Raw genomic sequence first — 22,876 nt, forward strand, 5'->3', positions numbered from 1 at the left:
AGTAATTAATTCCACTATTTTCGAAAGCCTTATTTGAACAATTTATTAACAGGTTTTTTATTGTACCAAGTGTACTGGTAAGAAGAATAGACGATTTAGTTGCGGAACAATGGCTTGAAGATGAAATAAATCTATATTTGTAAGGTGTTTTGTGGAGCTTCGGAAGCCAATACATAGTTGGAACTTTCATTGTACTTGGTTCTGCTTGTAAGCGGAAGCTAAAAGTTTATGTTTGTTACAGATGTCGTTTTCTGAAAATGGAGTCAGTTGGAATGTTAGTGAATTGGTAATTTCTTTTTTCAGAACCTCAATATAAATTTTACGTCAAACAATAATAATATTATTAACAGCTTTATCGGCCGGGACAAAAACAAATTCCTTGGCTAGTTCTTTTAGTTTATGTTTGAAGTCCTAAGATTTTTTGGCAGCTTTTTCCCGTTTTATCCATTTCAAACAGTAAGTACTGAGTGAGTCGTGGATGGTATTACGACACTCATTCCAATTAATATCTGAAGGGGGACGATATTTAGGTCCTTAATTTACTGAGGAATGATTTTAACTCTCGGTCTTGAACGATGTTAAGGTCTCCTGTTATAACATGGGAAGTGGGTCCATAAATGTATTCGGAATTAATACAATTACATGAAGTAGGTGAATTTTCACTGATACTAACATCTTTACACAATTGGTTATAATTGAACACAAATTTTCGAGGTGATTTCTTGAAAATATAACAAATAAGATGGAGCTCAGTATTGTAAAAATATCCAGGAATTGGTTCTTTAACAGAATGGTCGTTAAATATACCGGCAATATTTACAAAATCAAAACCTTTATTGAAATACTTTATTTTAATAAAATGTTTTTAATGATCTTTAGGGCCATCAATTTTTGGAAATAGTTTAAAATAACAATATGCCATAATAATTTGAACTATTTCATACTTAGGACAGTTATATGAAATTGTGTTGCAATCCTCCAAAATTTATTTAGCCTATCAACCTGTAATGAACAGAGCTTTGTTAACAGATAATGTCTGCCGTTGTTTTTTGAAATAGAAATAAGTCCGAAATATTGATATGATTGATTGCGATTTTTTCTAAGACCGTGAGAACGGTTTTTACGAACAGGTTTAGAAACTATATCTAAAATGTTAACGGTTTCGGTTCTTGATATATTACCAATTCCCATGATATTATCATTAAGACCGAGAGGATAGACTGTCTGTAATTTTTTTAATCCAATTTAATTAAATTATTTTCCGTGATCGTACAAACCTTGAATGAGATTTATTTACTACTTCTAAAGGTTGAACTGATAAACATTTAATAGGATGATTGTGCTTCTTAAAGTGTTGATAAATGATACTTTTAAACTTATTGGGTCTTTTAAAGCGATACAGATGTTCTTGAGTGCGTTAAGATAAATATCGTCCAGTTTCACCTACGTACTGAATACCACATCCGGTTTGTTTCATGTGATTAAATAAATAATACTGTTTGTTTTTTCAAGAATGCCTACATTGAAAGTAAAACAAAGATAAATTATATTGATTGACTGGTTCGGTTCACAAACAAGTCATTCTTATGCAGGTAAATAAAAAAAAGTTGTTTTCGGGGTAATCTCGATGGTTAATTAGGTGGCGTCTAGACTATCTAATATATTCATTGTTTACTGTTTATTAAAAATATGTTATAATTTGAAAATGTAAACTTATGCTATAAATTAAATATGAAATTTTGAATAAGATTTTGACAGCCGGTGTCCCTTTTGAGAGAAGGTAAATAGACGCTGACCATATTTGTATTGGCAAATCATTTGAATTAGGTACTCCCATTTCAACATGGTTAATACCTATCGTGTCACTATTTACGAAGGAACTGCTGATCACATCCGGAATTTTAAATTAATCTTTAAGAAAAATGGGGTGCTGACCTTAACGTTCGCCTGTGATGTTGTATGAACTGTTGTTGTTATTCGTTTTAACTATGTTGTCGTACTTATTTCTGCTTGTCTCTTTTCAATAATTGTTCACTTTTTAACTTTTGCAATTAAAATTTTAGAAATCAGATACTTAAGCCCTTTGCAATTGATTTTCATTGTTTGTTATTTTGTTCTGTTACACCACTGTTCAAAGTTAAAGGATGGTATAGGTGCCTTCAAATTATTTTAACTCCGCCACATTCAGTGTGTGCCTATCCCAAGTCTGTAGCTTATTTAGTGGTTGTCGTTTGTTTTGCAATGTATAATATTTGTTTTTCGTTAATTATTTTGAACATAATCAGACCGTTAGTTTTTTTGTTTGAACTATTTTACATTTGTCATTCAAACTGGCAATCCGGTATTAGTCATAGCCAGAAATTAGTAGTGGTTTTGCTAATTAATATTCATAATATTTAAATGAGAATTGTACCACGTGATAGTAGTTTGAACTGGACTGGCTTGATAGGCTTGATATCATTAAAATCTTTAAAACACGGATATTATAAGTTGCCCGTCACAGAGTCCTTATTTACAATCACTTTGATATTTCCGTAAAGTTGTCAGGCGGTCAAAATCAAAACAATGAACGTGAATTTAGTGATTTTTTTCGTGCTTTCGTGAGTTGATTCTTCTTGAAATAGTGACATTTTAATTTTACGTGGGAACCTAGAGTTCAACGACTACACATACAAGGTTTGGACTTGTTGGCAAATTTGTCGTTTCAGCCATTTTAGCCTGCATTTTACACTGCAATGTGAAAGGCCTCTCGCTTCGATATTTAAAATAGCTCAGGAACCTGTATTTTTGCAAAAGCAGTCATTATGTTTCGTTTAAATGGTGTATATTGTTGTGTATATTCATTTTCTGACCCGGCAACCTGTTTATCACTTGAATTAGAATTAAAAAAGACGATTTTTTCAAAATTCCCTATCATTTTTAGTAATGTCCGTAACCCGTATCCGATTTCTTTAGTATAATATTCAAATAAGCAAAGTGGCGTTGATTTCTGGATATGTTTAACTCATTGCTAAAGGCCACTCGGTGACTGACCTATAGTTGTTAATGTATTTGTAATGCAGTCTTTAGTTGAAACAACGTTCATTGGCAATCATACCACATCTTCTTAATCTTATATATCTTTACGTTTTAGAAGAATCATTATCTTCTATTATATAATTACATACATTTTGTAAATGTATCAACATACTCAATTTGAAAATAACCATTTTACAAGCTACATGCAAGTAAAAGTTTACTTACTATATATATTAACTTGTATAATGAAACAGCTTCATACTGTTTTTCCTCATTTTAATTGTTGAAATACTCTTCCTTGTTAAAGGTATTTAAGATTACCTACCCTTGTTTTACCAACAAAAATATAATATGAATCTAAAGCATAAAGAAATATGATTAATCTGAAGCTTTGGTGGTTGTCATCAACATAACAAACATTCCATTAGGTTATAGTCATAACTTAAAACAGACTTGGATATTCAAAAATATTGTGAAAATTATTTAATACCCATCAAACTTTTATTCTATCCTGTTCAAAAGAAAACGAAAACCCATTAAACATATGTTATAGATATATTTGGAAATGGTTTACAGAGCTTATTAACGAAAATAATGGCTTACAGAGCTTATTATCGAAAATAATGGCTTACAGAGCTTATTAACGAAAATAATGGTTTACAGAGCTTATTATCGAAAATAATGGCTTACAGAGCTTATTAACGAAAATACTTCAAAGAAAGTCCTGATTCAAATAAAAAGCAGTACTGAAAAAAATAAACAAGAAGAGTGGTACATTAAGAAAATTTGATAATCCAAAACACTTTGAAGACAAGGTGTTAATGATGTTCAAAATCCGGTACGATAAATAAAGGCAACAGTAGTATACCGCTGTTCAAAACTCATAAATCCATGGACAAAAAACAAAATCAGGGTAACAAACTAAAACCGAGGGAAACGCATTAAATATAAGAGGAGAACAACGACACAACACCGAAACGGACCAAGCAACAGACAAAACACCACGAGAATAACAAATATAAAATCAAACTGAAATTAACATTGATTGATCGTGATGTGGAGTGAGGGTCTTTCGCCATAAACATTTGATTTATTTAAAGCTTTTGTGGTTGGCATCTACATAACAAGCAACACATTATAACATGGGGACTTTAGTAGGCAGTAATTACAAATGTATAAATTGAAATCAAATGGAATTCAATAGTCTTCAAGAAATTTTATGACCTCATACAAATCACCAGAAAAGATCGTCTAAATTATTCGACTTTTCCGGGTTTTTATTCTTTTTTAAAAAAATTATTTCGTTCTCGAAGTGAACACGCTACCAAAAGATGTCCAGAAATTTAAAGAGCAATTTAAGTACATAAGGATGGCATCTAATGAATATACAGAAATTACAAATATTTGCAAAAAGAAACAATGAAATAAAAAAAGGCTGGCAACAATTAATTGTTTTATCAACTTTGAGGACTGAACATTTTACACTAGGACTTACTGAACACTTGTGTTCCTATCATTTTAAAAATCCGATATGAATTAAAAAGAAAAATAACAAAATTACCCAAACAAAAGGGAAAGGAAAAATCAACACAGAAGGAAAAAAATCAAAAACACTATTTTATGGAACAACAATATGGACCTAGTTAAAAATATTTTAGTATTTTAGTATGTATAAGGCATAAGACTGAATTCTAGTAACCTAAAATGACATTTACAGTGGTCGTTGATCTAAACACATTAAATTGTTAAGAGTAGAAGATTAAAAATCATTCATCATGTTATCCTTTAATATTTCCGTCAAAGACGATAGTTATAATCTTTAATCAATTTATTATACACAGAGATTGCACGATTATCTGTATAGTCAATGGTGTATCTACTGAGTCTCTTCAACATTCAATAAAATATCTGCACATCAATTCTGACGGTAAACATGACATTCTATGATTTCACCAATCTCACATGTGATTTTTACACTCGTTTTTATAAATTAGATGTAGATTATAAAATCATTCAAATCTTTATTAGATTATTAATTGCAGTTCTGTTGATAATTTAACTTTTCTGCACTAAGATTTAACTCATTTATATTGTTTCAAATTGTTTCAAATATTTTAAATGGATAACTCTTTTCATAATTTGATAATCTAAATTGAATAAATACTTTCAAGATACAAACACGCTTTTATACGGTACTAGTTATGCATGATGATTGAAGCCAAACGTATATTTTTTGCTTATTTCCAAATGAGTAAGATCAATTTGCATAGAATTGAAGAACGTATATTACTTCATTCCGAGAATTTAACTTGTGACATTATTCAAGAGACACATACAATGAGAAACCAGACAACAAACGGGTGCTTTTGTGTTCCAGTTATTCATTTTTAGTTTGCAATTAATGCATCCCAATATCCATGTTTCCTAAGCACGTCGTATTCAGCCTCAACTGTTACTCTAATCAGTGACATGTTTATAGAACTTGCCATTTATAATTTTCTTAGGAGTTTCGATATTTTGTTATTTTATATTTTACAAAGAGCACAGTAAAGGTTGTATAGACTTCTGAATCTATGGTATATATGTATTAAAAATAAGGAGTCTTTTCTCAATCCTTCATAGTTTTCCTAATTCTGCAATAATTGAAATTCACAATTACTATACAACAACTTGGGAGATGTGGTATGATTGCCAATACGACATACCCAACGTACTAAATGGATATTAGGAATAACATATCGCTGTTAGCAATTTACCAAGGATACAACCCAATACGTAACAGTCGTATATACTTGTCCCCAACATAGAAATAGAAACGGCACAAACGAGAAAACTTACAGTTGAATTTTTACTAAAATATTTTACGAAAAACAAATAAAATCGACAGTTAGCTAAAAGGTCCTGACTTGGGACAGGCGCATTACAAATTTAGCAGGGTTTCACACGTTTGTTTTGCTTAATCACCTTATCTGAAATAGTGATGATACAGCATAATATGAATACAAACGAAAATAAATACGTTGCAACTGGATGAACTGATAACATCGGTACAAGACACCAAATCAACTTTTGCTCGATTTATTTCACTTGACTGGGCGGAGTTTAACCGGTTTGCTTATAATTAACCAGTCTATCTATAGGTATGTGTTTTAGGATAAACCAGTAATTATTTTGTAAATTCCTTTTATGACACTAATAGGTGATTAGAAATCAGTAGAAATTATAACAGCATTCATCCTTATCACATACATCTTCACATAGACTGTCTTTATGCAAATTAAAACGTAAGCTCCACCCGATCAGCTAAATAACATTGGAAATAACAATAAAAGAGGGACAAAAGATACCAGAGGGACACTCAAACTCATATAAATATACACTCACAGTTTAATCAAAGCAAGATCAAAGCATAATAATGTGATAACAACTAATACATAGACATTGCAATCACATACTAAGGTATAAATCAAACACATCAAATGGATTTAGTGAAGGGATATTATAAACAGTATGGGAAATCAATGTAACCTTGCGCTATACCAAAATATACGTGAGCAGTATCCGTGGGACGTAGGTTCATGATTTTGCATAACTGTACATACATATTCATATATATAATTATGATTATGTTTTAAATTATCAAAATCAAAATCAGAATAAGTACCGTTAAAACTTATTTTAAGATTTATCTACTGTTAAATGGACAGCCTTTCGCTTCGTTGTTTTCCTCTGATAGTTGATGTGTTTCCGTCTGTTTTAGTTTGAAACCCAGATTTGTTTTTGTTTAAACCGATTTATGGCTTTCGAACAGCGGGATATTACTGGTACCTTAATATTAGACTACATTTTTTTCACGCGATCAAGTTTATTTCATAGGTCAAAGAAACGAACATCGCCATTAAAATTATAAATATGTGTGAATCCGAATCCATTCGCCTATAGCTAAGATGTTGTAAAGTAAAAAAAAGTTTGTTTAAGTTAACGGACGGACGAAATGACGGCAAAGAAACCTAGAGCCTAAGTAAAAGATTCTTCATTTTCAGTTGTTAAATATTGAATATTCATTCAAACTTAACGATTATTTTTTTTACTTTGAACGTCTATTGAAGAGCAGGACTTTTATGATTATAGGCATTGATAAATTCATGACATAACAATAAAAGCAATATATCGATGAATGAGTGCAATTTTTTTAATTACTCTGAAAATTCACATTATTATTGGATTATTGTGTTGCATCAAAACTGTTCCAGAAGAATAAAATTGAAAACAGTTTCTTTCCTGATAATGTTCCACATTCGTGATGATTAATACCAAGATCAAAAGGAAAAGTTCAATTTTGTCATGCTAAATATACTTTTTATTACTATGGCACTTGGATTAATTAAATATTTTCGATTCATCAGTTTTACTTTCACTTTGAGCGTATTGTTTTCATTTGCACCAGAATCCTAGCTTTGCTTGAATTGTTCCACGAGATTGCCGTTAGACTTCCATCGTTCTTTTCGTAAGCTAGTAAAATATAATAAAAATCAAGATTTTTATCAAACAAAATTTAATCTTGAACGAAATATTGTCATTCAATGAACGATACCTCTAAACTCGACATTGCAATGTCCTCACCTGGAACTTCTTGGTTAACTGGGCCATGGCTGTCGGAGGTCACAACAAGGAAAACCAGTATTTCGAAAACTCTTTGTAAACTTATTCTGCAATTAAACAAAAATCATAATAGTATTTTATTTTAAAGAATAAATCTCACTACTGTAAATTAACGGTTTAACACCTTGTTAATTGAATATCCTGGCAGCCCATCTTATATAAACAATTATGTTTTGATTGCATATCGATCAAGACTATTATGATGAATTAATTGAAACAAACAATTTTAACAGGTAATGATTAATGTGGTTAAGAGTAGTATACATCATACTTAGACTAGATATCGGAATACACAGGATGCCGTTTACAGAGAGTATCTTAACTACATGTAAGATTTTGAAGAAGAAAAAAGGAGACATCAATTTTCAACCATAATTGATATCGATTAAATTTAAAATCTTTTTTCATTTCGTTACGTTTTAAAAAATTCAATGACAAAATTTTATTTCTATCTAATTAAATTATATTATTCTAATTTAACTACAGGTCAGATTGAGAATTTATAGAACAAAACATAAAATAAACCAGCATACCATAGTTTGAACTTGAAAGGGGAAATCCTTGAAAAGGTATACATTTTATCTTAAAGGTAGATAAACGGAAATTATTCATTTGATACCTTACTTGAATTAAATTTTTATCTGGTAATTTTTGTCTTGTGGTGTTTTCGCATACAATTGTGACTCAGTATAGTATAAGCTGAAATTAGTGAAAAAGACGTAGATTTACTTAAATTCAATAGTTGTCACTTATCATATGATTGAATCTTTTTCTGTTGTATTCAAAAAGGACTACAACTGCAAATATCACTTACTGTACAACATATTTTTTCATCATATTTATTTTACTGAACTTTAAGGGATTTTAAATATGTTATAAAATGAATACAATTGTATTGATAATTGTATTCATAATTTTGATAATAAGACAAACCTTTGGTTTACTTAATATCATTTTGTCATATCCTGTTTTGTTAATTTTACCTATCAAAAGTTTATCAGTAAAACAAACGTAAATACTTCAAAGCAGGAACATGTACGAAAAATATCAATTAAAATTTTCAATCTATGGCCGCAGTAAATTGCATACCTAGATGACTATTTGTCAATACCCCAAATTATCGCTATTATCTGTATTTTTCCTTTGATGTTTTTTTGTGATAATTTTCATATCACTCGTGTAGAGTGAGAATGAAAATTATCGCTAGTTTCTAAGGACCTTAGCAACAGCGTATTAATGTAATTCATGCGCTAGAGTGTTGGCCAATCAGAAAAGATTAGCCGGAACTATACAAAAAAATGTAATCTGATGACTGCGCGCTGAAATGTCAACAACACAAGATGATTTCCCTTTTTAATATTTTACCATGAATTTCGCCGTTAAATAATTTATTGGAAGTCAATAAAAGTAATCAATTCATGTTTTTAACAAATAACAAATGTCCTTTTTTACATATGTCTACTTCAATTCGACAAATCATCGTTGGTCTGTCAGCATGTACATTTCTTCATGCATGTATATTTCTTCGTCTGCTTTGAAAATACATTTTATATTCAACCGTTCGCTTCATTTGGATACGTAGAAACACCAAATTACAGCTTATCAACAATGAAAATGGTCTTTGCCATATTTGAACACGCCGGATGGTCAGATGAGATATCTTTTTTCAAATGAATGAACTACCTGAGCGACTACATAATTATATCAAATAAGCCTCCGCCAAAAAAAAAATAGTACCACAAAAGAAAATGCATTATCATCGTTTAAGACACTTTTTTTTACTGAAATTTAAATTAAGTGATATTCGAAAATACAAATAATAGCGATAAATAGATTATTTATGTTTTCTTTAAACTCGATGCATTTTCTCATTCTAATCTCATCTCAGGGCTCCGCCCTTCGATGAGATGAGAATGAGAAAATGCATCTCGTTTAAAAAAACATAAATAATCTATAAATATACCAAAATTTAACTACAAAACAAAAACATGTTTATTATCCCGACAATTGTCCGACTTTAGAAATCAGAACAATTAGATGTTGATCGTCTATCAGACTGTCCTATTGTGTTCTGTTTCACACAATATAATTGTACTTTTACAAACCTCTTCCTGATGTAGGTATTCAACCATTTCCATTATAAGACAGTTGTTTATCAAATTGAATGGAAGTCATAAGGTGTATGTGAATAATTTGTAAGGAAAGATAAAAGCTTTACGCAGTGTTGAACAGCATCATCTGGTGAAAATGTAGTTTTATTTCATCCGTCAATTTCCTGGAAATTGATCATTTTTTAAACTTAATTTCAATCAAAGAAGTAAAGATTATGTAATAACGACACTACGTTATAAAGTACAATAGTTTTACTATTTAAATAACGTTATTGTTTTCTTTAAACAAATACTCAATTTGCACAATAGAATATTTCAATGTTCTGTCTGCTTGATATTCCGTTTCTTGTTTAAATCTTGGAAATGTTAAACTTTGATGCAAACGAACATAAAGTCTAGACAACTTAAAGTACATTGTTTGTAATGTACTATGTGACACCAACAGCTACCTTTTTTTATTGTTTGTACTACTCCTATATATAGCTAGTGTTAGATTCAAGTATTCACGCTCAAATCGTTTATCTGTTTACATTGACAATTATTAATTGAATTTTATTTATTTTATCTTTGTGTTTTTTTTTTCGCAATTTTGATTTTCAATTTCATTTATACGCAGGTTCAAATAAAAATTCGATAAAATTACCGGAATACATGAATCGTTCAAATGCTACCAGATACCTGACTTAACTTTATCTCTACTTTATACCTGTATTTTTTCAGTTGACTGTTGCTCAACTTTAAGTGGGTTTTTTCCTCTCACTTGGCCATGGGTATCCTTTCATTCATGATTCTTCGGTTTGTTTTCAGATATTGTCAAATTACAAAAAGTTCTATTATGAATGACAAAATACGTTGAATCACAAACATCAAAATTATTCAATCGCGTAGTGGAATGAACTAGTTGTGGATTCTTATAAATTCTATATATTTTTTTGAGTATTTTGTATATCGGTCTATTTCTGAAATTAATTCTTACCTACTTTAGATTTTTTAACCCTGTTTATATGCTTATATTGTCAATGTGAAATTTTGAAACGGTTTGTATATACATTAAAGGACAAATATATGTGATGTATACAATTTTCTGACGTTAGACACGCGAATCAATGGTTGTGTTTGTAGATAGATGTTTTTGTGTTCTGTAGAATTGTTCCTTTTTAAATTGTAAAACGATGACTACTGTACCGATATTTTGACTATTTTATCTATTATGTGTTTTTAGTTCATGCATCATTATAAATATAACGGAATTTGATGAGACTGTCATCGAAATGAGAGGGTTAGCGCTATAAAACCAGTGTCCATCCACCATTTTTTACATTTGAAAATCCCTGTACCAAGTCAGGAATATTACAGTTCTTGTCCATTCGTTTTTTATGTGTTTTGTTATTTGAATTTTCCATGTGATTATGGACTTTCCGATTAGATTTTCCTCTAACTTCAGTATTTTTGTGATTTTACTTTTTTCTTGACACAGACATTCTATTACTCAGGGATCGGATGACAGATATTTGGTTGCGGTAAGCTGCACGAACAAACATTACGCGTACCTCCATGGTGCGTGAACAAACATTTATGCGTACTTCTATGAACGTGAACGAAGTGTTACGTATATATCTAGAGTACGAGCACGAAATCTACCTGTGTCCGTCAAAAACGCTCACACTTTTCGTCCTGACATGATTTCGCCGCGATATAGCCTTTTTGTGCTAATGCGGCGTAAAGCAACCAACAATCAACAATCAATCCTGACATGATTTATCATTGATATGGTTATAGAATCATATTCAAAACAGTGTGGTCCTGGACATTGATTGACGACCTAAATTATCCCATTGACTTGGACAGATTAGGTGAACGTTTGTCTGTAACAATCACTACTCAGTATGTACTTGTTAAAGACACTGAATCTGTGGGGTCACTAAAGGTTCTCAACACCTAAATAAAGCAATTCGAAAAACGAATCCGGAATAATACGATGTGTTGATTTTTATCAATAATATGAAGCAAAACAAAGGTTATTCCTGAATAATTTTTCGAATTATTTTATTATTAAAGGTGTTAAGAATCTTTGGTGACCTCACAGTTAAAATTCTATAGTAAGTAAGAATTGATCAATGGTCGTAACAGACAAACGTTCACCTTATCTGTCCCAGTCAATGGGATAATTTAGGTCGTCAATCAATGGCCAGGACCACACTGTTTTGAATATGATTCTATTTAAAAATTAACTGTTTACAAAATTTTGAATGTTTGAAATACTAAGGCTTTTCTACCTCAGGCATAAATTACCTTAGTTGTATTTGGCTTAACTTTTTTTGATTTTTTGTCCTCAATGCTCTTCAACGTCGTACTTTATTTGGCCTTTTTAACATTTTTGGATTCGAGCGTCACTAATGAGTCTTTTATAGACAAAACGCGCGTCTAGCGTATATAGAAAATTCAGTCCTGATATATATGATGACTTTATTCACGACCTTTAACGCGTACCTTAAGAGCACATGTAGCAAAATTAGTAATGACACGAACGTCCTTTCATAATAGAATACCCTGAGTTGACAAATGTTAAACAATGCAAGCGAGTAAACTTTTGCTTGATTTATATACAAAACAAAATTTTTAATTCAGGCTTCTGACCTGGGACAGAAATATACAGAATGTTGCTAGGTTCAACATCTTATCTACCACCAAACCTTCAGAAGTAACCTGTGGTAGTGGTGTAACAGTATAGTGTCAGACAACGCACAATGTATCAGTTAAAATTGACTCATAAATCATAAGATCGATATAAAATATACAAAAAACACAAAAACAAATACAAATATGAACACAAACAAAAGCACTAAAACACAAAATCCATAGGCATTCGCAATAAGTACTGTAAGCTAATTTAAACCAATAACACAATAATCGTGTATTTAGAATATCTGCTCATATAATTGTATTACAAAGTATCTTAAATAAGTCAAAATTACCATGAAACATTTAAGTGGGACGGCTTCCATTAAAATAAAAAATTAAAAAACGAGTTGAGCAGCATACAATATTGAGTAAACGACAAAAATTATCGGCTTCAAACCCTGTTATCCCAAATAAAATGTGCTACATATACAACTGAAACATTGTCATTTAAGGTTTACGGAGTTGTGGTTTGATTACAAATATAACAATAATCCACAAAACCCCGAATTCAATAGAAATATCAGCCACATGTATATATTTACTACGACCTCTTAATGCTGAATAAGTAGATACCTACATACACTATTTTGCTAATTGATTATATTCTCTCTACGATCTGTTGACAAGTGTGTCGATATAATATTCAAAACCTTGTATTGCGTTTTCATCTGTATGTAAATAAAGTCAATAACACTGATTGGGTTATTCATTATTCGGTTTTGGTGTACCTTGTTGCCTATTCAAAATCTATTTTCGGATTCATACGAAGTTTTGTGTGAAACCACAAAGATACAGATATGTTATGCCTTTCTATGAGCACATGCAAAAGAATAGATAAGAATTTTTAAAAAAAAGTAATGATTGTCGTTTTACTGTTGTTTTCTGCATGGAATATCTAATTACGTTATACTCATCTAGTTTGTCAAGTTTATAGTTTAGTTATATGAAAATATGGAATAAATACATGTATTATTTAATTGCTCTGGTTCGTCTTGTGTTCGCGTGTCGTCATAAACAATATCAGAAGCGGTTTTCAATAGATTTGTATTCATGCTTCGGAATGTTTCCAAAATACGACACAAGGTATACATGTTCTATTGCAAGCCTGGAATTATGCATTAAAACAGGAAATTGTAAAAACGGTTTTTTATTTCTTTTTCTACGGTTATGTAAGTTTGAATCACTAGTATTGGGTTTTGGTACTTCAGATTTGATATCAAACGAAGGGCCTCAGTAAGACAACATTGACTTTCATCTGTTTAATATTGAAAAGACATTAACATCAAACTAGATTGAGTGTTTACGACTGTGCTACAAAGATTATGTCATAGATAAAATAATTAACTCATGACACAAATAAAAAGTTATACCACTGTGAATGAATGCACAACGATTTTTCAATTACAATACGAATTGACAATTCGTTTTATTATTTTCTGTCAATATTTCAATGTCATAATAAACGTTAAAAGTTGCAAACAGCACGTTTTTACATGATCTCAATTGGTAAAAAAAATAATTAAAAATCAATGCTTTGCAAGTTAACGGGCGAAAAAAAATACTTCTCTTTTTATATATGCTTTCTGGATATCTTAATCTAGAACTAACTTTAGAAATAAAGTGATATTCTAAAAACAACAACACCATTGCCTCAACTGTTAGACAATGAACAGATTTAAATTTAGTCTCGTTTGTAACAACTTTTTTTTTTAATCTATAATCATTATCATAATCGATACTACGTTTAAAACGGGATTACATTTAAATTTGAATTTTTTACAAATGTATTTTTCTTTAAATTTATTTGATTTGAATGATTTTTCAGTCATTTACAATAGACTCCCATTTACTTGTATACTTGTCATTTAAGGCTGAGATTACCCATAGTGTTTGGTGTGAATCGTGTATTTAGTTTGTCCATAAAAAGAAGACGTGGTATGATTGCCAATGAGACAACTCTCCACGAGAGACCAAAATGAGACAGAAACTAACAACTATAGTTCACCGTACGGCCTTTAACAATGAGCAAAGCCCATACCGCATAGTCAGCTATAAAAGGCCCCGAAATGACAATGTAAAACAATTCAAACGAGAAAACTAACGCCTTTATTCATTTTAAAAAAAAATAAAGAAAAACAAATATGTAACATTCAAACAAACGATAACAAATGAATAACAATATTCTTATAGTGTTCGTTGCAAATATAGATTGATTATATGATTGATGAAACAAAACCATAATTCATAATACATGTATAAATAAACAACAGACTCAATAAGTGCTAAAAATTAGAAAAAAAATAAAAAGGTTCAGATTGATGTTACCTTAATCGCTTTGATATTCAACCTTATTACTTGGAGTTACTTAGTAAGAAGACTAATCATATGATAACGTAATATCAAGCAAATGTTTTAATCATTAACGATTTATTTTGGTGGAATTTTTTAAATACTATAAATTGAGAAACGCTTCTACTACTATTACTATTACTTCTATTACTAAAATGCGGTCGGTGAGTGTAGCAATAAGATGATAAATGATACATGTTCCTTTATCTATCGTAATTCACAATAATTAATCTGGCAAATGTGTATATTTTACAAAATCCATGAGCTCGCTTTCAATAACTGTAAGTTTAAATTAATAAGATTATAGCATTAGAATATATCAAGGCACCAGTAGTTTACCGCTGTTGAAATGTATTCTTTTAATTTCTTATCTTTCATTTTCAGAAATGATGTTTACTTTGTTGCTATGCCATTTTTCTCGATTAGAAATTGAATTCTGACTCCACATTTATAACATTTGTGAACTTATATCCAGCCTCATGTTTATATACTTATCCAAAGTTACGAATTTTTGTTAGAGATTGTCTTAAGTCTTAACAAACTATTTTTGTCCCAGGGTTGTGTGTTGATCATTAAGATTAAGTGTAGTTGACAGAAACCTGATTATCTCTGCCAAATTTATAAAAGAAAACTTCTTTTGAATTAAGGAGATTTAGTCTTGATATATTGCATAAATCGATCAAATAGGGAATCATATTGTTGACGTCTCAATATATAGACTTGCCTTTTGCGTACCTGACTATCTACACGTTACCATATACCCCAAATTACGTTCTTTCCATATTCAATAATTATATGATTCTAGTATTGAACAGTGTCGCATGTTATAACGCAGTCCCACTGGGCCACGATCGCACTTCGATCTGTGAAAAAATGCAAATTTTGATGATCGTAGTACGATCGTGTAGATCGCAGTAAGGTCGCAAGATCGCAATGAGCGTGGTTAACTTTGAACATGTTCAAAACAATCGTGGTGCGGTAGTGGCGAAATCAGGTCGCAGTAGAAGCGTAGTGAGAGCGCAGTGAGGTCGTAGTAAGATCGCAAAGGTCGCTCTTCCATCGTGGCGAACGCGTAACGAAAGCGTGATTCTATTAGGAGAGACTGCGCTACGATCTCACAGCGACATTATTTTGACCTCACTGCGCCCATCACGTTCTCCCTGCGATCCAACTACGCTTCCACTACGACTATTAAACGTTTACACTACGCTGTTTAAGACCATAGTACGATTCTCACACGCCCGTGCCATCCTCATTACGCTCTTCTTACGACCTTACTACGTTCATACTACGACCATTAATCTCATTGTAATTTTCACATAAAATATATTAAATTTCTCCAGCTTAAGTGTGTTTGTATGTTATTATACTTCTTGTCCATTTTCTCTAACGGCTCAAAATCTTCTATTTATTATATCGATTAGACCGTTGGTTTTCCCGTTTGAATAATTAAACAGTAGTGGGTGTGAGCCAATGCTCCTTGTTGAAGGTTGTACCTTGGATTATAATGGTTTACCTTTATAAATTATCACTTGGATTGAGAGTTGTCTCATTGGTACTCATACCACATCTTCCTACATCTATTGACACATCTGTGTCATCTCTGCTATCGTTCACTAAAATATCGTCATTTGAGCTTTAAGGAACAGCAATATGTTGTAATTTAGGTTGGATTGTTCGGTTCAACATCTCTGCTTAATCCGGATTCGTTACTATCAGAGCTCCCTCTGCCTATACATCAACTCCTACCACCACGCACATGTGTTCTAGTAGATGTTGGTGGCATGACAATATTGTTTTCGCAAACTTTTCGTATTATTCAGAAATAGAAGGAATGCAACTGTATTGATATGGAACACGATGTAGACGTTTGTCCTTGAGAACCAGGAACATACATATATAGATATACTGTTCCCAGTTGAGAACGTAGTAAGATCGTGGTATGAACTTGGGAACAATATGTTCCGGTATGAACGTAGTATAATCGTGATAAAAACGTGCTATCATCGCAGTAGAAGCGTGGTAAGATCGTGTTGCAATCGGATAACTCGTAGTGAGGTCGTAGAGAGATCGTGATGAGCGTAGAAAGATCTTGATAAACGTGATGGGGTCGCAGAATAAGCGCGATGAGAACGTGGTATAATCGTATCGGTATCGTTGTAAAAGCGTAATGAGGACGGAGTAGCGTCAGAACAGAAATTCACATTTTCATGCCGCTCGTACCGTGTTTTAATGGGATTGGGGATTGGGGATTGGGGATTTACAAAAGAACAAATATATAATGACACTGGACACTCATAAAAAATAAATTTCATCGCTAAAATTTGCATATGTATCAAAAATACAGTCCTGAAAATGCATAAAGAAATACATTTTATACGAAACTAAGATAAATATTGTCTGAAGTTTCAGTGCTTATTTCATTAGATTGAAAAATATATTGATGTAGAAATGTTACAAAATATATGTAGTTTACGAAGCAGTTATTTTTGTACGTCAAAGACTCTTCTAACAGTTGTATACATCGAATGACAGCAAACATGAGCAAACAATATAATCATACAATTTCACATATAAAAAGACATGGAAATTCGGTTCGAATGTTGATCTGATCAGTCCATTCATCATTAGTATAGATTTGTAAATACCACCACGTGCCTGGTTGAGGGTACGATGGCATCCAGTTTGTGTATACCAAGGGTGTACCATCGTCATATATCCAAACACCATTAACATTTGTTCGGCCCTGGATAGCAACCCTTTCTATTGTTCGACCCTCTGAAATATTGAAATTTATCTCGAATCATAAAATTTGAAAGTATGAAAAGTACTAATAAACAGTGCTTTTTGTAAGCACTGAAGACTAACCGTTACATATGATACATAAAAAAAACTCGTCCAAACATTGTATTGGAAAAGTATAGGATGATATTGTGTTACAAGAATTCAAACAAAAAGCGAAATTTAATTCTTTTAATAATATTTTTTACGCATCGAAACGGTGCTGGCTATCATCAAAATAAATTAAACATAGTTTCTCTGTTGAAATTTTATCACCACTTATATAGCGTCATAAATCAAAGTCAAATTATATTGTATTCCGTCTTCTTTTGAAACTTATATATGATGATAGAGCACACTTTTATTTGTTTAAAAAGTTTTTCCAATGAATTTGTAATCGATTCTGTCTTTGGTGTTGGTGTGTGGAAATATCTCTGTGCCAACTATAAACGGTTACACATAATTAAACGTCAGATAAGAACTAAATGTTTAGGTGGTAAGCATTGAAGTTTATTTGGAATGATGGACCAAACGTAGTTATAAGTATACCACACATGATCTGATTATAAAAAGATGGCTCACTAGTGCATATTCCATTGTATATCAAGTTTATCAGAGTCAATTATACAGGCCTATAAAGTGATAAAATAATTCCAATTATGACGGAATAAGGAAAGAAACAAGTTTTTTTCTATTTTCTTATTGTTATTCTGCATATAAGACTTGAAAAAAAATACTGAATAAATAAAATACAATTAATATTGATTCAACACATTATAACCTATTAAGTTGTTGTTGCTGTTCCAATTGTTTCGATTTTTTTCTTTTTTTGTATGATATTGTTTATATTGGTTGAAATATTATCTCTAAAAATATTTAATTGTTTTATCTCAGTTCGTTTAACCTTTTACACAACCTGTCCCTCTTTGATTATTCAGATGAGACGGCAAGTGTGGATATTGTTGCTTTGTAAATTGATAAAGAATCGTAGTATTCATTTTTTTTTAAATATCGTTTTCTTCATCTGACGATCATAAATTCATATTCAAATACTAGTCGAATTCTGTGAAATTTTCTTATCATTCTCTGACATTTTGATTTATTCTATAGTAATAAGTGATGTATGAACATGTATATAGTTTCTATCACAAATACGGGTCCACAAAAAGGGGTACACATTTAGTCCCATTTGAGATAAACAAAATCTCTGTAGAGAATAAAATATTATTTTAGTCTGTTTGTATTGTTCACATGCTATTGTTAAAAAAAAAGTTTTGTACGACTGTCATACATATGAGTGGTAACGCTGAATGTAAAACAGGTTTTATATACCATATGCTACATAAGAATATGCTTGTTTCAAATCAAGAGTATGACAGTGGTTATCCGTTTGTTTGGTGTGTTTGCGATTTTGATTTACCCATATGAATACAAACTTTCTATTTTGAATTTTCCTCGGGAATAAGTATTTTGTTTTTTTTACTTTTTAGTAAACATTTAAGTGCAGTTTTCGTATTAAAGCAGATTATTTGACGTAGTTAATATATATACATATTTTAGTTACTTTTTAATATGTTTTCCTTTTTCTATTTTTTTATTTAATGGGACAATGAGGCAAAGAGGTAGAAAAATCAATACTTAGAACAAGTACGAAATCACCAATATTAGCCCGAAATCTATCATTCGGTGATAATAACATTTTTTTTTCAAGTCTTTACAATTTAAGAAAGAAGTGTAATATTAGGTATATATAATAGACAGTCAAGCAGTGGAACATCGATTTGAAAACGAAATAAATCTATATTTGTGAGGTATATTGTACATCTACTTCTAAAAAGGTAGTTTAAAGCCTCGGTCACACCTTACCGGATAGTTCCAACTTAACCTTTAGACGTCCGTCAAGATCCGTTGCATGTCCGTTAAGCGTACGTTTTATCCGTCGACCGCGTTCTGTCCGGTGGAAAAATTTGAGCATGTTCAAAACTTTGAACGGACGTCCAACGGATACAAATCTGTTGAACGTCCGTTAGGCGTCCGTTTTGTACGGTACTCGTCCATTTCATTTCCGTTTTGTATGCGTTACATGTCTGTTATACATCTGTTGGAGCTCTGGAAGATAAATTCAACAACGGACTTATACCGGACGCTTAACAGTTGAAACAGGTGTTGAACGAATGAGAAACGGACTTCTACCGGACGTATAACTGATAAAACGGATGATGAAAGGATCTGAAACAGATAAATGCCAATTGAAATAGTTCATGAAATCTTATTATTCATAATCGATCTTACAGTTAAATCACGTCTTCACAATCAAGCAGCTCTTTTTCGGGCCAGACACTGTCCTTTGGCGGAAAAACAAACCAAAAACCAGTTACACAGAAATATTTTGAATATTTATAAGATTTACAGGTATAATTACTGTCGCCTTTAAGCTGGGGTCACACATTCACGATTTTTACTACCGTTCTTGACAGGACCATTCCCGATTAAAATTTATTAAAAGTCTGATCAAGATCCTGTGAATTGTGGATGGAAATTCAAACTAAAATTAAAATTTGTAAAACAAATAATTTTATCACGACACCAATCAGAAAGTGTTCAGGAAGCCCCGATATTCAACCGTTTCTAAACGAATTAGTCCCGATAATCCCGTTCTCAATCAGCTTCTAATCCGATTTGTATTTTTCGCCAGGTAAAATTCGACCGAGTCTGTCACGACTGCGTACCGACTCTACCGAATGTAATCCGACAGAGATCAGACAGTGACCAGACAGTAAACCGACGTTGACAGAAGTTATCCGTTCGAAAACTGTCGGCATATTCGGGATGATCAGGTACTGTCGGAACGTTATCCTATCACGGTCCGCTCTATCGCATTGCAAACGGCTTTGTCGGGTCTCACTCGTATTGTATTCTGTAATTGTCGGGACTGTGACGTGGGTATTTTTGACGAATTTCGTATTAAAAACGGAACTGTTTCGGAACGGTTTCGGCAAAAAGCGGTTCGCAATCGACAATATCTTGATGCTATCTGAACTCAAACGGCAGAAAAACAGCTATGAAAAATTACTCCAGATCATTCCCGTTCCACAGGACACCGTCCAGAATACACAAGACATTGTTCGGAATTCGATCCGATAGAGCAGAATCTGTCACGACAAAGCCACGATTGTAATCCGACTAGACAAAATCGGCTGAGTTGCCCCGAATGTTACGGGACGCACCTAACTGTCGGGGTGCTTTGCCGAACTATTCGGAACCTTCCCGACCCGTAGGAATCTGTTACGAACTAAATCGACTGCGTTCAGAATATGATAGGACATTCCAGATAATTGAGGATATTAATCCGACATTTTCACCTTTCGTGTCGTATTGTTGTCTGATCTTAAACGGGAGCAATAATCGGCAATGTGTGAACCCCGCATTAAGTTTTCCGTATATCTTGTCCATCAGTTTTATCCGGTATGCTTCCGTTATGTGTCCGTTTTATGCGAAACTCGTCTGTTGGATGTACGTTCGACATCCGTTCTTACCGGTACGTTTCTGTTTCTCGTACGTTGCATATTTGGTTTGTATCCGTTATGCATTCGTTACACGTCCGTTTTATTTTGTCAGTGCATCAACGGACTCCCAACTGATAACAACTTTGTCAACGGACAACTTTCATTTTCATCCGTTAGTCGTCCGTTACTGATATTTGCTAAGGTGTGACCGCGGCTGAACATTTATGTTTTTACAGCAGTTTTTTTCCCAAATTGGAGTCAATTTGACAATACTGTGGATTTTTAATATTCGTTGGATACTCTTTTTCATGGAATTCGGTTGAACAGGGTAACCACGAACTAAAATGTTCAACAAATTGCAATTTGTTTTAAAGGAATGTATACATACTTTTACAAAACGGCCAACCTAAATATTCACGAATATGCAAGTTTTCCTCAATCCACGAGTATATTGATACATACGAAAAAAACAGAATCCATAGGTTACGTTTTAGTATTGTATTCATATTGTGTCATTGAGCAAACGTAATCGTCCAGTGAATGTTTACTTGTTTTTGTTTAAATTTCTTTTTGATGGATTCAATTGATATATCATATAGATACTAGTCAACAAAAGAAACTATACACGATTTTGAAATAAAATTTATCGAAAAGTATTGAATATAAAACAAAATGCGATACACTATTTTAAAAAGCTTTCATTTTATTTGCAATGTATGCACATGTGCATACATCAAAACTTGTCGGAAAGTATCTAAATTTCGTGTAAACGATCATAGGGTGCTAATTAGCTTTTGCGGAAAGTTAAATAAAAAATCGACACATAATTTTCTAAGTACTGAACAAAATTCAAATTTGATAAAAAAAAAAAATCAGTTAGCTTATCAAGTTATGTTCATGTTGTAGCTAATGGGTTGAATTATTGTTTTTTTTCAATATTCGGGGAAAAAAGGGTTTTTTGAAATCTCGAAAAATGCATTTTTTTTTATTATTTTCGTCTCAAATCAATGGTATAGATGTAAAAACAACACACAGTAAATTTGGAAACTTTCGGATTAGTTTTAAGATTGTAACCGCTTTTTGAATGTCACTTTACACATACTGTCTATGGTAAATCAGTTGATAATGTATACATTTTAACGATTTTTCGTGGGGCCGAACTTTGCTTAAAAAATAAACGAAGAAAGTGTATGATTTTTAAAAACAAATTGATGGCAAACACTGTCTTTACCTTCAAATGAGAAGTTGGCATCATTAGTTGGAACTTCAGTTTTTAAAATTGTCGTTTGAGGTAAATTTTGTAAAAAAAAAAAATCACGTCACGAAAGCAAATAAAAAAAAGTTTTCAACGGATTTATATTTCCATAATGATTAAGTATAACAACCTTCAATATTGGTCCAATGAACGGAAAACTGCATCTTTAATTTGAAAAATAATCTTGTATCGTTTCTTTCGTTGACCAGTATATATGTTGTTTTTATATCTTTACTTTACACTCCTGTCAATGGTTATAGTACAGGATGGCATCTGTTTAACTACATGAGATTGTCAAAACAGTACAAAATTTACTGCAGTATAGTACTATAGAACATAAAACAGTGGACCTATTGCACATTCTTTGAAATAGTTATCAAAGGTACAATGATTATAATTTATTACGCATGACGCACGTTTCGTCTACATAAGACTCATCAGTGACGCTTTTTTCAAAATAGTTATAAAGCCAAAAACGTACAAAGTTGAAGAGCATTAAATACTCAATATTC

The sequence above is a fragment of the Mytilus trossulus genome, chromosome 6 (assembly GCF_036588685.1).
Source record: "Mytilus trossulus isolate FHL-02 chromosome 6, PNRI_Mtr1.1.1.hap1, whole genome shotgun sequence".
NCBI classification, from domain to species: domain Eukaryota; kingdom Metazoa; phylum Mollusca; class Bivalvia; order Mytilida; family Mytilidae; genus Mytilus; species Mytilus trossulus.